The sequence below is a fragment of the Opisthocomus hoazin genome, chromosome 8 (genome assembly GCF_030867145.1).
Source record: "Opisthocomus hoazin isolate bOpiHoa1 chromosome 8, bOpiHoa1.hap1, whole genome shotgun sequence".
Lineage (NCBI taxonomy): Eukaryota > Metazoa > Chordata > Aves > Opisthocomiformes > Opisthocomidae > Opisthocomus > Opisthocomus hoazin.
This window is the reverse complement of record NC_134421.1, coordinates 45,687,547-45,699,695: the sequence shown is the minus strand read 5'-3', so window position 1 is coordinate 45,699,695 and position 12,149 is coordinate 45,687,547. Positions and strand designations below refer to the sequence as shown.

Below are 12,149 nucleotides of genomic sequence, written 5' to 3'. Positions count from 1 at the left end.
AACACTGAATTAACCTACATTGCATTTCCAAGTAACTAGCTAATGGACATGGGCATTATCTTTTCATATGTCTTTGAAATCCCTATAAACCACGCCTAGTCAAATATTTGACTGATGGGCTTTTACCCCTATTAATACACGTGATGGAGGTCTCAGTAAATAACCTACCTTCAGATTTGCCAGAAGGGAAAGGGGTACTTTTCCTATCCTTTAGCCACCTCTTATTGCTCCTTGCTCCTTCCTGAAAGGCTTTTTGTACTGTGAAAACAATTCACTGGTTGTTACCTTCTTTTTGTGCCCTGCAGGGATTTCAGGCGCGTACTCCCCTCAGATAAGCAGGAAGCCCTCCTGCTGCACTCAGGGGAACTTTGGAAGCCACGCGTGCTTATCTGCAGGCAGGGGTTGGCCCAGCTTGCGTTTAGTTTACAAGAGAAGTGTGGTATTATTTGTATGAAAGGAGTTCTTTCAAAGCACGTTACATGAAAACCTCTCAATTTGAAAACAAACAAACAAAAAAAGCCATGCATCAATTTTCAGGAAGCAGCAAAGATGTCTCTGAGCTCTCCCCAAGCTGATTTTATCATAGCAGCTTGCATCTGAAGAAGAACAAACACATACTTATTTTTGTAAATGTGTTTTCAGAAGGAAAGAAAACTCCAGAGAACTGGCAAACAGTCCTCTTGACTGATAATGACCATGCATGGTGTTTTCTCTTTTTAGCCCTGCAGGAAAAACATGGGCTTCAGTTCTACAATCAGAAGGTCACTAATGATTTTTGTGATTTCATGCACTCTGTGCTGACTTTGCCTACCTCCTGCGCGACTCTCATCTCTCCCACCTTCTGTTAGCACGCTCTGCGTTCAGAGCTAATCCTCTCACGCAGCCTGACATACTTCTCCAGGAAAAAGATAGCTGTTGTTGGTCAGGTCTTTCTGAATATACCCAGGAGAGGGAGGGAACCATCCCTTTCTCACAAATGGACATGCCGTGCAATCCATCTCTTTTGTATACATAAGAACAGGATAATAAGGGCAAAAATCCAATGGAATTTGATATAAATAAGAGTAACTGAATTCTATGGGATTTAATGGGAGATAAAATATAACAGGGTTTTAACATATTGGAGTTCTGAAGCACGAACAGAATTTATAGTAGATTTCATAAGACAGTTCAAAAAACTCATAGTAAGGTTCCCATGCTGGGTAGATTCAATAGGATTTTCCCATTGCGTAAATTTGACACACGAGCCAAGGTGGAGACTTGGCAGATCTGGAGAATGTCACGGGAGGGGACATCGCCAGACAAGGAGATGTTTAATCCTCTGAGAAGGCAAAAGGACACAGTGAAACGTTGCCACCGTGCCACGTTCTCTGGTGATTCATCTGTAAGGCCAGTGTCTGCAATACTGGGAAAAACAGACATTTGGAAATTTCAGATTCTGACTACAATATGCTTAATAAACACTAAATACTAGGAAATGCGGAAAACAAAGCAAAGCATAGAAATAAAGCTGCGTCCAAGTGTGGGTCCTCTACCTGTCCTCAGTCTTGCATAGTTTCCAGTGAAGGTGATGGAATCTATCTGTACACTAGATGCTCTGAGTTCAACTAAAGGCACCTACACCCTGGCTAGGGGAACAGCCCCAGTTACTATTTAGAAGCACTGCAAACACAAACAAGGATAAAACTCACTGTCACGCAGCACTCTGTCCTTGAACGCGTACAGGGGGGCAACAGCAAAGCGGATGCCAAAGTTTTCCTTCATGAGAAGGGTTAAACAACAGTTAAGATAAAATTTTCAATCAGCTACTGTGGGCTAAATTGCATTCTCAATCACACACAACATTTTCCACTGATTTGAATGGATGGAAAACACATTTTTCGGGGTGAAATTTGGATTATATTCTCTGATGCAGAAGTTCTTAATCATGTAGGGAGCTTCACACTGGCTCACTGCTTCACTGGAGTCCAATACAGCTTGCATTCTACCTACTTTTCAACGCATTATTAATATTGTGATTGTATTTTTTTTTCTGTAGCTTTGGGCATTTGTAAGAATGATATCAAATACCGAGTATTAACAAAAAACATTTTTCCCCAGGAAAAATATTAGCCTCTAATCCAAAGAGCAAAAGCAATAAACCTAAAGAGTTTAAGCAAAGGTTTTGCAGGACAGTAATATACAACATTTAAAATTAGTACCCACTTTCTAGAAGTAGACAGGAAAACAGAATATAACTCCAGTAATTCATTTAACATTTTCAATGACATTAGGAAAGAGAAATTAATCAACTTTTGACATGAATTCAGCTACCAACACCTTTCATTGTCTTGAGTAAAGCTGCCTCTCTCTGCTTTATCCTGCTTTCTCAGACCTAACCAACAGAATCTTGTATTTTTGGATAAGACGACACATGTCTTCAAGACACATGAAAATGGTGTAATAATACAGATAACAGATACAGGGAGATAAAATAACAGATAAAAGGATATACAATTCTTATAACAGAAATCCCAAGACAATTTTTGCTGTATAACAGTCTTAAAGATAGAAAGAAACCCAAGCCTCCGTTACCCCGGCATATATATGAAAACAGATGAAGCTTGTGAAGTTATTTCACTACTACAGAGCAAAACATGTACTTTTCTGCTCATGTACTTGGGACAACTCATAGAATTGGGAATTTTCTCAAAGGTTACTCGGAAACCTGCTACCTTTATCCTCATAGGATCATCCATGGCATGGGTGTGAGGAAGGAGAAGCAAACCCCAATGTCTGAATAAATATCTCTAATGATCCTAAAATCCTGGTGATTTAGCTTGGGCCAACCAATCCAAAAATCATCCTTATTCATGATAAAGCTAAAGACAAAACAATAAAAAAACATGTATGTCTCTAGGCATTCACATGGTACAATAGACCTCTACCAAGCTTGAAACCATGCTAGCTAGAACATTTTCAGTGTGAAAAAAAAAAAGTAAACGAAAGGTGAGGTTCAGCATCCAGCTCTAACAAACTCAAAAAGAAACAAAGATACAAAAGTAGCAATATCTCCTAAAATAAGGGGAAAATAAGTAAGTCTGGAATTCTAACTGTGGCTGGTAATTGTTTTCATCTGCTCATTAGACATGCTCGGAAAGGATTTATGTCTCCACAAAATTTAGACAAAAATAAATAGTTCCTGCAGGAATTATCAATTTGTACAAATATTAACAAGAAAAATTTCATGTGGAAAAAGATACCTCAATCTTCTATTAAAGTAGAAGGAGAGGAATTCCAGTTTGCAAATACTGTGCAAGCCCACACAAAGGCAGAGCAAAACCCAGTGCCCACGAAGAGTCAGTGGCAAAACTCCCGGGGACAGCTGTGAGGCCAGAGTCTTGCTGGTGGTTCCTACCAGGCAAGTAGCACCACCGCAAAAGGAGGTATAAAAAGCAAGTTGCTTAAGACCCACAAGTGTTGTAGGTCCGAGCCGCTGTGGTGGGTGATAGAGAGACCGGAATTCAGCTGAGGGCAATGTTCTGCCAGATGTGGGCAGGGGCAGCAGCCGGCACAGCTGGGGCTGGGGCACGGACATCCCACACTGGGGCCATGTGGCTCTCAGCCCTAACAAATGCTCAGCGTAATCAGTCCATTAGCCCAGGTTTCTCCCAGTCCCAGACAGTTGTTTAAAATGAGCATCATTTGAAGCAAACCAGAAACCTTAACACTGTATTTAATAAATAACTATAACTTTACTGCCTAAATTCAGGGTGGTCCAGCCTCTTTCCTGTTATGGGCAAAATGCCTGCTTTGAGTCTCCTGACACCGACTCTCCCCTCTGAGGGGGTTCAGCTACGGCACACAGGGTGCAGAGGCATGCTACAAGGTCACCAGCCTAGGCACCCCAGACAGTGAGAAGCAGGAGCATTATATACATGCTACTTTCTGGTTACCTGCCCATGCCTACACAGCTGGAAGCCCTTCAGGTACTGCATGCAATCCTCCTGTAGCTGGGCTCTCGCCCAAAGGCCACCTGTTGGGCTACTCTTTGCTCTATAAAGAGAATCAAAAGGATTTACGGGACTTTCTTCAGTCACAACCAAAGCAATGATTCTAACCATTTTATAGAATAAATCATACATTTGGCGAATTTCATATCCTTATGCTGAAAGAACATCTGCCTGAAGCCAAAAACTTCGTGTGTGGGAAGCGAACAACTCACATTGTATAAAATTGTCAATAAAAGTTAATTACTTATTGCCTAAATCTGGCTGTCTTTATAACTGTGCCGCCTCAATTAACAGAGTCTGCTTGTAGAAGTGTAACTGAGAGGCCCCTATGCTTCACCATCAACTGCAGAGCCATGCTATTCTGAAAATAAAAGACCTGTATCCTGTCCAAAAAATAAACTCTGGAGGTGACTTGCCATGTTGCCATTTTGGATCACAAAAAAAAAAAAATTACTCAGGCAACACACAGGGGAAGGCTTAATTCCAGCAAACACACACATAAACAGGAAACCTCTCTCCAGTCAGAAGGTATTTTTCCTTCGTACAATGGGGTTCAAAGATGTGTCATCATATAGTTCAAAACAATTGCTAAGGAACCCTACCATTTCCAATAGCTTAGGAGTAGCGTTGGCTTCCACGGTGGAAAGCCTGTCCGAAATTGCATGGGAAGCACAGAAACACTAAGAAATCTACGCTGGCTTAGGCCAGCGTGGAGTTTTTAATCAATAAGCATGTCATACTGGGGACGGGGAGGGGAGGGAATCAATTTTCAGAAGGCAAATGGTAACAACTGTAGATTTAATCAAATTGCAGCTGCAATCCCTTACTATTTTCAATATTTTTGAAAGAAAGTAGCTCCATGGCAAAGAATGAATTTCAATAAATGTCACATATTTAGTTATATCGCTGATTTTTTAAATTTATCAAGCTAGGTCACTGATCCTTTGCAGAAATGATACCCATACATGTCAAAAAGATTCTGATACTGTTTAGTTGGATAAACGTCAAAATGAAGGAGCTACGGTAGAGGAAAGCAACTTGCACAGAAATTGTTATTTCTCAGTGACTACAGGAAAAAAAGATATGCCAGTGTGACCCTTCAAAGAGAGGTTAAAGCTGCAACGTACAGAACAAAATGGATAGCTATCAAATACCATGGTGATGGCTGTGGTGTGAACACTCGAGTAAAATGAAAATCTTCTGAAAGCATTCGGCAATTTTCCTTGCGCATGCATTTGCAACCAAATTTATCACGAGTTCAAACAAGATCCCTTCCGTGGCCTTCCATACAAAGGGACAATCGCGTTTTCATTTTCTTGGGATAAGCAGAAGAGACGATGGTGGAGCTGTAGGATGTGCAAAAAAAGCATTTTGTTTCAGTATTTTGAGCTTACTAAAACCCTCAGCATTACAGAAATTTTTCTGTTATTGACACCTGCTTGAAAAATGAAATGCTCCGAGGCATTTGCTTCCCTGGAGACCGGTGTGCCGGGGGGAGAGGTGGAGGAGAGGGGTTCCAAGGCATCCACCGCCTCCCCGCTTGCACCGCACGCACCCGGCGCCTGGGTTATGCACACAGCCTCTCCTTAAAATATGGGGGTTATAAAGCCCTTAAAATTGAGGGTTATAAACCCCTCAAATTATTTATGTCCACTTCTGTTTTCCGCTCTGACACTTGGAGTACTCAATTGCAACTAATTCAAGGAAGGTGCATCGGAGCCAAGGGGACTTGGTCACCATCCAGTCACATCAACTGGCTCAAAATGATCACAGCATGACTAAAAAGTCTCAGAACAGATCAGAAAAAATGGCAATCTACTTGGAAACACTGTTTCCTTCAAAGGAGTTCTATCCTAGACCAATCTGGCCTGATAACTTTACCCCTGCTTTATTTTTCTAACATTAAAAATCGGAGGAAAAAAACACTTTATCTTGCTGTACAACACCATAGTTTTCCTGAAGGCAAATAGCTTGGCAATTTGCTAGATGTGTTAATGCTAGAGGAAAACAAGTTAGCACACATACCATGTGTTTGAATGCCTTTGGAAATTAGATTGAAACACTGATTTGATTTCCTAAAAGGTATCTTAAACAAGGCAAGGTTAGAGATTTGGAAAGTAATGAGAATTTGTGTGACTTCAAACAGCTCTACACAAAACAGACCTGATATTCTGGGGGGGGAAAAGGTCACCTAATTATTTGTTTCCTGAAGGCCCTGTCTGTACTACATTTCCCCTGGGTAAGGAAACTGATTTAAAAATGGCTTCTGCTAACGTGCTCGCATCAGTTGCTATGTATGAGATACACATTTATTAAAGCCACTGCCAAGAAAAACGCAACATTTCTGCAAGGAGACAACAACAGAAACCCTCCTGGCTTAGCTGTGGCAAAGAGGTGCCATCTGCAGAGTCCTCCGCGGAGCCGCGGTCCTGCCTCCTCGGTGACGGCACGCTGCTCGGGACCACGTGGCGTGACCGTCGGTGGCGAGCTGCACAGGTTCAACCACCAGCTACAACCTTTGCGCGGGAGGCAGAATCACTGGCTGTGGCCACGGCGGGCGAGATGCACAGGCTGATGGCTCGGCTGAGGGTAACAGCCTAACGAAACATGAAATTGCCCCAGCGGCTCGAAGGCCAGCCAGCGAGGCGGCAGCCGGGAGGTGGGAAGCCTGGACACCAGGGTTTCACAGGAACCGGCCACGAAGTTGTGGTTGCAACCCCAAATCTCACGACGGTTTGTTTGACACTGCAACCCGTTCCTTCCCTTTTGCACCAAACAGGTCCTGTAACTCCCTCCTGGGTTTCGTGTTCCTGCAGTTTCAGAGAATGCTATGCAGCTACTCTATCGCTTTCTCGTTCAAGAAATGATGTGTGTTTCTGTCGTGCTGAGAGAGCCCAAGCAGGGTTTCCCGTACGCTAGCTATTCCACAGACACACACAGGGGATGCAGAACCTCTCCTTGCTTGCTGCCTGGACTGAACAAAATCTAGACAGATCACGACCACAAAGCAATCGCGGTACAAAGCAGATCACCCAGAGGTCTGGGACTCCCACCGCCGCAGCTCTGGCTCGCTGGCTACCCCAGCGCAGCACGCTGCCGGCATCGGGTTCCCTTTGCGGCAGGGACGGCAAGGCTGCTGCTCTTGCACTGCAGCCAGCTGTGCCAGTTGCTCTCTGGAGTTCTGGAAGCCAGATTTAGGAGGCAGCAGGCTTTGAATTTCTCCTCCGAGTTGAAAAATACAGAGCAGTCACTTGCAGAGCGCAGAAGAATGAGAGTGGGTGGGTTGGCCCCGTCAGTTGCATGGGACCAGCAGGAGGAGGTTGCAGGTCATCAGCTAAGGTACCAGCAAACTATAAATGCAGGAAAACCAGGATGGGGAAGGCGGTCCTTGGAGGACAACATTTGCCACTCAGTTTTGCATTTATGAGCTGTTCGTTCACGAGCCTCTGCTGAGTTTTGGCTTTCTGGCTGGCTTGCCCTGACTCACTGTGCTCTCGTCCATCTATAGGCTGCACTGCCATCTCCCCTGAGCAAATGGCACCTCCATGAACCGCTCTCCAGCCACAACATGTGCAATTTAGTTTACCGATGAAGAACTGCTATGCAGTAGTTATCCTTTGGAGGGGAAAAAAAAAAAGGAAAAAAAAAAGCCCTACAGGATAATAAAGACAGGCAATTCATTCCCTCTCCAGCAAAAAGGCAAAGAAGCTGACTCTCTTTTCTGTAAATAGAGAGATGAATGTTTTACAAAATATTCCTTTTCCCAAATGATTCAGTTTGTGTTAGAAGACAGTCAGGAAAAGAATCACGCAGTGCTGAAGAAGGATTAGGGCACACAAAGAACAAGCGATACAGTCATTCTCTAACTTACTTTGTTTTCAACATGCAGCTCCTGCCAAAGGCTAGCTTTCTGCTCTCGCAGTGTATGATCTGTAAACATTTAACCAGCCCTTAGAGAAACATGTGAGACACTTTATCTTGCCTGAATATGAATCCAAACCTCTCAGATCTCAAAAAGAAAAAAAAAAAAGAAAAAGAAGAAGAAGCGAGAAGAAAAAAGGCACCATCCACTTTTTGCTGATGGACAATGCAAAAAGCACCTGTAGGATGAAAGCAAATGAACTGCCACGCGTGGCGCAGGGGCTTTGGGAAGAGCATGCACTGGAGCTTGAATAACCTCCTGCCGGTTACAGACCCGCGGTTTGTTAAACATCCCTGTTACTCGATTATTCATCCCTATTTTAAGATGTGTATACGAAACTTCCAGTTTCTGAGGAGCGCGCTTAGTATTTATGAAGCTGAAGACCACCTCATTTGATGCTGACACGGAAAACAGTGGTGGAACGCCACTTGCTAATGCGACTTCTTTACCATTTTAAGCAAATCCTGCTTTTAAAAATGAAAACAAAAAAAAAAGCGCCCAAACCGCGCTATGAGTGCGGGGACGGCTGCGGGCGCCGCACAACCGCAACGCGCAACCCCCCTCCCGCAACGCGGGGGATCGCGGACCCCGCAGGCCTCAGCCCGGCGAGGGCGGCCGGGCCGGACCGGGCACCGCAAACCCGCACCTCGGAGCCGCCGCTCCCCGCCGGACCCGCCCCGCCGCAGAGCGCCCGCGCAGCGGGGACCCGCGGCGGGGCGGCCCGGGGCGCGCTGCGGGCCGGCGGCCGGGGCCCCGCACCGCGGCTCACCTGCCCACCCGCGGCGGAGGCTGGCCTGGCCCCGGGGAGGGCCGAGGCTGCCGGGCCGCCGAGCTCCCGCCAAGTTCCCCGGGCGGGGCACGGCGCCGCGCCCGGGCCGCTCCCGGCTCGTTCCCCTGCTCCCGGCTCATCCCGCGCCCCCCGCTCGCCCCGTCCTCCTCGGGCCTCACCGGAGCGGGCTGCCCCGTCCTCCCCCAGGCACCCGGCGCGGCCCGGGCGGGGCGGAGAGGGGCGCGACCCGCGGGCTCAGCCCCCCCCCCCCGCCCCGCGGTGCCGACCCTACCTGGGGGCGGCGGGGGCTGCGCGCCCCGGCGGGCTGGGCCCTCCCGCCCGGCACCTGGGCTGCGGGGCGGCTCTGCGCGCCCGTCCCTCCGGCGGCCCCGCCGCGCTGGTGGCGGCTCCCAGCGGTAACGCCGCGGTCCCCTCGGCTCCCTCCGCCCCTCCGGCGCGGTCCCGACCTGCCCGTGACTCACCACCGCGCAGGAGCCCGGTGCGCGGCGGGGGGAAGGAGGCGCCCCCTCCCTCCTTCCCTCCCTCCATCCCTCCCTCTCCCCTCCCTCCGTCCCTCCTTCCTCCGCACCTCTCCCGGCCACGCTCCCCCGGCCCGGGGGCGGGAGGGACGGCTGTCGCTCCCCGGACGGGCAAAGCCACGAAAGGACCCTCATCCCGCACCCGCTGGCCCTCGTCCCGCACCCGGGCGCTTCCAGGGCGAGCGGGTACCGGCGGCCAGCAGGCACAGCCCCCCCGCGCCCCGGGCAGGTGCCTGCGCCGGAGCCACGCTGAAGCCGTACCCTGGCAGGGCAGGACTTGGGCACCTCCAGGCTGGTCCCCGGCCCCCCTAGCTGCGTAGCGGGGGGCAAACGCAGCCCGCGTGGCCCCTGTCATCGTGTCAGTGCTGGCTGTGCTCGGAATATCCGTGACCTCGCTTCGCCTAGACGGCCAAACATCCATCTCCCTCCGCACGGGCGTCCTACAGGGTACAAACCAGCAAGGGCTGGGGTCCCTCCCTTGCAATGTTCCTGAGGCGGAGAGCGACTTCGCCTTTCAGAGGTGCTGGGGAAACTGAGGCACTGAGCAGCGCCACACCGAGCAACACCACGCACAGTTGTGGAGCTGCTGAGAGACTGAAGGTCTCGACACCAGGGCCCGCACCAGAGGACCCATCCTTTTTGTGGAAATGAGTTTCAGCAGCTACTGATTTAAACCAGATTTTAAATGAAAGGCTCCATATTCCAATAGAAGTTATTGAAGCCATCTATTTTCCCTTTGCATGCTTCCTATTTTGGACCCAGCTCTGCTCCCCTTAATCATACCGTTTAAACCGGTGAATGTTTTGCATGAGTAAAGTACGAGGAACTGTAAGAAACATTGCCCAGTTTCATGATTAACCATGGGAAAAATGTCAGAGCTTGCATCAAAAAATGTTGCATCAAAATTTTGAAAGGAAAATTAAATAAAATGTTGTATGTATTTGGTTCAGGCCTGGGATGTCACCGTGATGTGTATGTAGACAAAGCTGTACATCAGAACAAAATGCTTTTGAAAAGCAGTTTGCCACCCTGCCGCTAATCTGCATCAGCAGGACTTTCACAATTTGTTTATCTGTCTCCTCTTTCCTATGGGCTTTTTGGCGCTAGTGATAAAGACATCTAACCTAGCTATAAACCAATTCTCTGCAAAACCAAGGATGTGATCCAGGCAGCGTGTAACCTTTTGTGTGTTTAACTTGTGAGATTCTTACTCTGCAGTATCTTTTACTGGCAACAGATAGCAAAAAAGACAGCCCGTTTCAGTAAGAAAAGTGTACGATGGCTACAGGTGATGTTCTACTTATTGCCTCCGTGTTTTGCATATGTTAACAACACAATTAAAAATGCACCATCTGAAAATAAACCAGTCCCTTCTCCTGCTCCCTGAAAGATGAAATTGCTAAAACTAACCAGCAATAGAGATGTTCTGACTGATCTGATCTCATTTCTTTGAAGTCCCTGGAAATCTGTCCATTTATTTCAATGACCTTTACTTCAATTAATACTCAGCAGTATTTAGAAAAGGAAGATTGAGAAGCAACACAGGCAGTGCTAGACCGTAGAGGGAAAAGCATGGTTACAATGACATCGTACTGCTCACAGGGCTTCAGTTAGGGATCAGCTAATTGGTGTGCATCCATACAGTTACACCAGATTTGGGAGAATCTCATTAGTTTTGAAAGAAAACGATAAAGAAAAAGGTTTCAGTCCGGTGTCCATCCTCTGAAGCGCAGCCTCACGTTATCTGTTCTTAGCTCAGTTCCCCGTGCACCTGCCTGGGCTGAACAGCCAGCGCCCGAGCTGTTATCAGTGGGACAGCCTGTGCTATTCTAAAGCTAACAAATGGATTGTCACTAACATAAAAAGGAGAAACAGATGTTTCCTTTCCACTTTGACCATGTCAATGCCGTTTTATTTTAGGTCAGCTGTGTGAGACAACTACACTGCAGCAGGGCTTTGGTAATCCTCGGATACTCCCTTCACTGTGCTTGCAATGACGTATATAGAATGCACCATGAGCAACTTCTCAGAGGCTTGAAGCACCTTCAAGGTGCAGGAACTGGTGCAAAAGAAAATATGACCTTCTTATTCATGATCCTGTTTTTCTTATAACTTTTTCTCGCTTGTCCAAAAGGAGCTGGTCCTCCACGCTCTGTTAAAAGCGTCTGGCATAAGTACGTTGGTGTGGCACATTTTAGAAAGCTGACAGCACTGGAAAAAGCAATTCAAAAGTGTAAAGGAGAGTCTGTTGGGGTGATCTATCTGGCAAGAGAACTGGAACACACCGGGAAGAGTATTGGCATGTGCTTCCCAGCCCTGACGTGTTTCAAGATAGGGAGCCGATGAGCAAATGCTATCACTTGTCCAAGAACACAAACACATAGTTAGAAAAATGAATTGCAAGGGCATGTTTAAGTTGAACTTCCAAATGAAGACACAGAATGATTTCTATTTCTATTCATTGGGAGTAGTGCATCCCCAACTGACTAAGGGGCTCAGTTCAGTCCCAGGAACTACAGGCCTGTCAGTCTGATCTCAGTGCCCGGGAAGTTTATGGAGCAGATCATCTTGAGTGCCACCATGCGGCACACACTGGACAACCAGGGGATCAGGCCCAGCCAGCATGGGTTTATGAAGGGCAGGTCCTGCTTGAACAACCTGATCTCCTTCTGTGACAAGGTGACCCGCTTAGTGGATGAGGGAATGGCTGTGGATGTTGTCTACCCAGAGTTTAGCAAAGCCTGCAACACCGTTCCATAGCACTCTCCTAGAGAAACTGGCTGCTCGTGGCTTGGATGGATGTACGCTTCACTGGGTAAAAAAACTGGCTGGCTAGCCAGGCCCAAGGAGTTGAGACGAATGGAGTTAAACCCAGTTGGTGGCCGGTCATGAGTGGTGTTCCCCAGGGCTCAGTATTGGGACCAGTT

At 47.4% G+C, this 12,149-nt stretch overlaps 1 protein-coding gene across 3 annotated transcripts in view; it reads right to left on the bottom strand.

The window, feature by feature from the left end:
- The window catches only part of MET (MET proto-oncogene, receptor tyrosine kinase), a 91,280-nt gene extending 81,885 nt beyond the window's left edge, over positions 1–9,395 (bottom strand). The window contains exon 1 of one of the 3 annotated variants that reach the window (XM_075429407.1): positions 9,273–9,395. The gene's annotated coding sequence lies outside the window, so the exon portion shown is untranslated. Of the gene's footprint in view, positions 1–8,975; positions 9,088–9,272 lie in introns of those variants that run through there. The other 2 variants (XM_075429410.1, XM_075429408.1) reach the window with 2 other exon arrangements.
- Between the last annotated feature and the right edge of the window lie 2,754 nt (positions 9,396–12,149).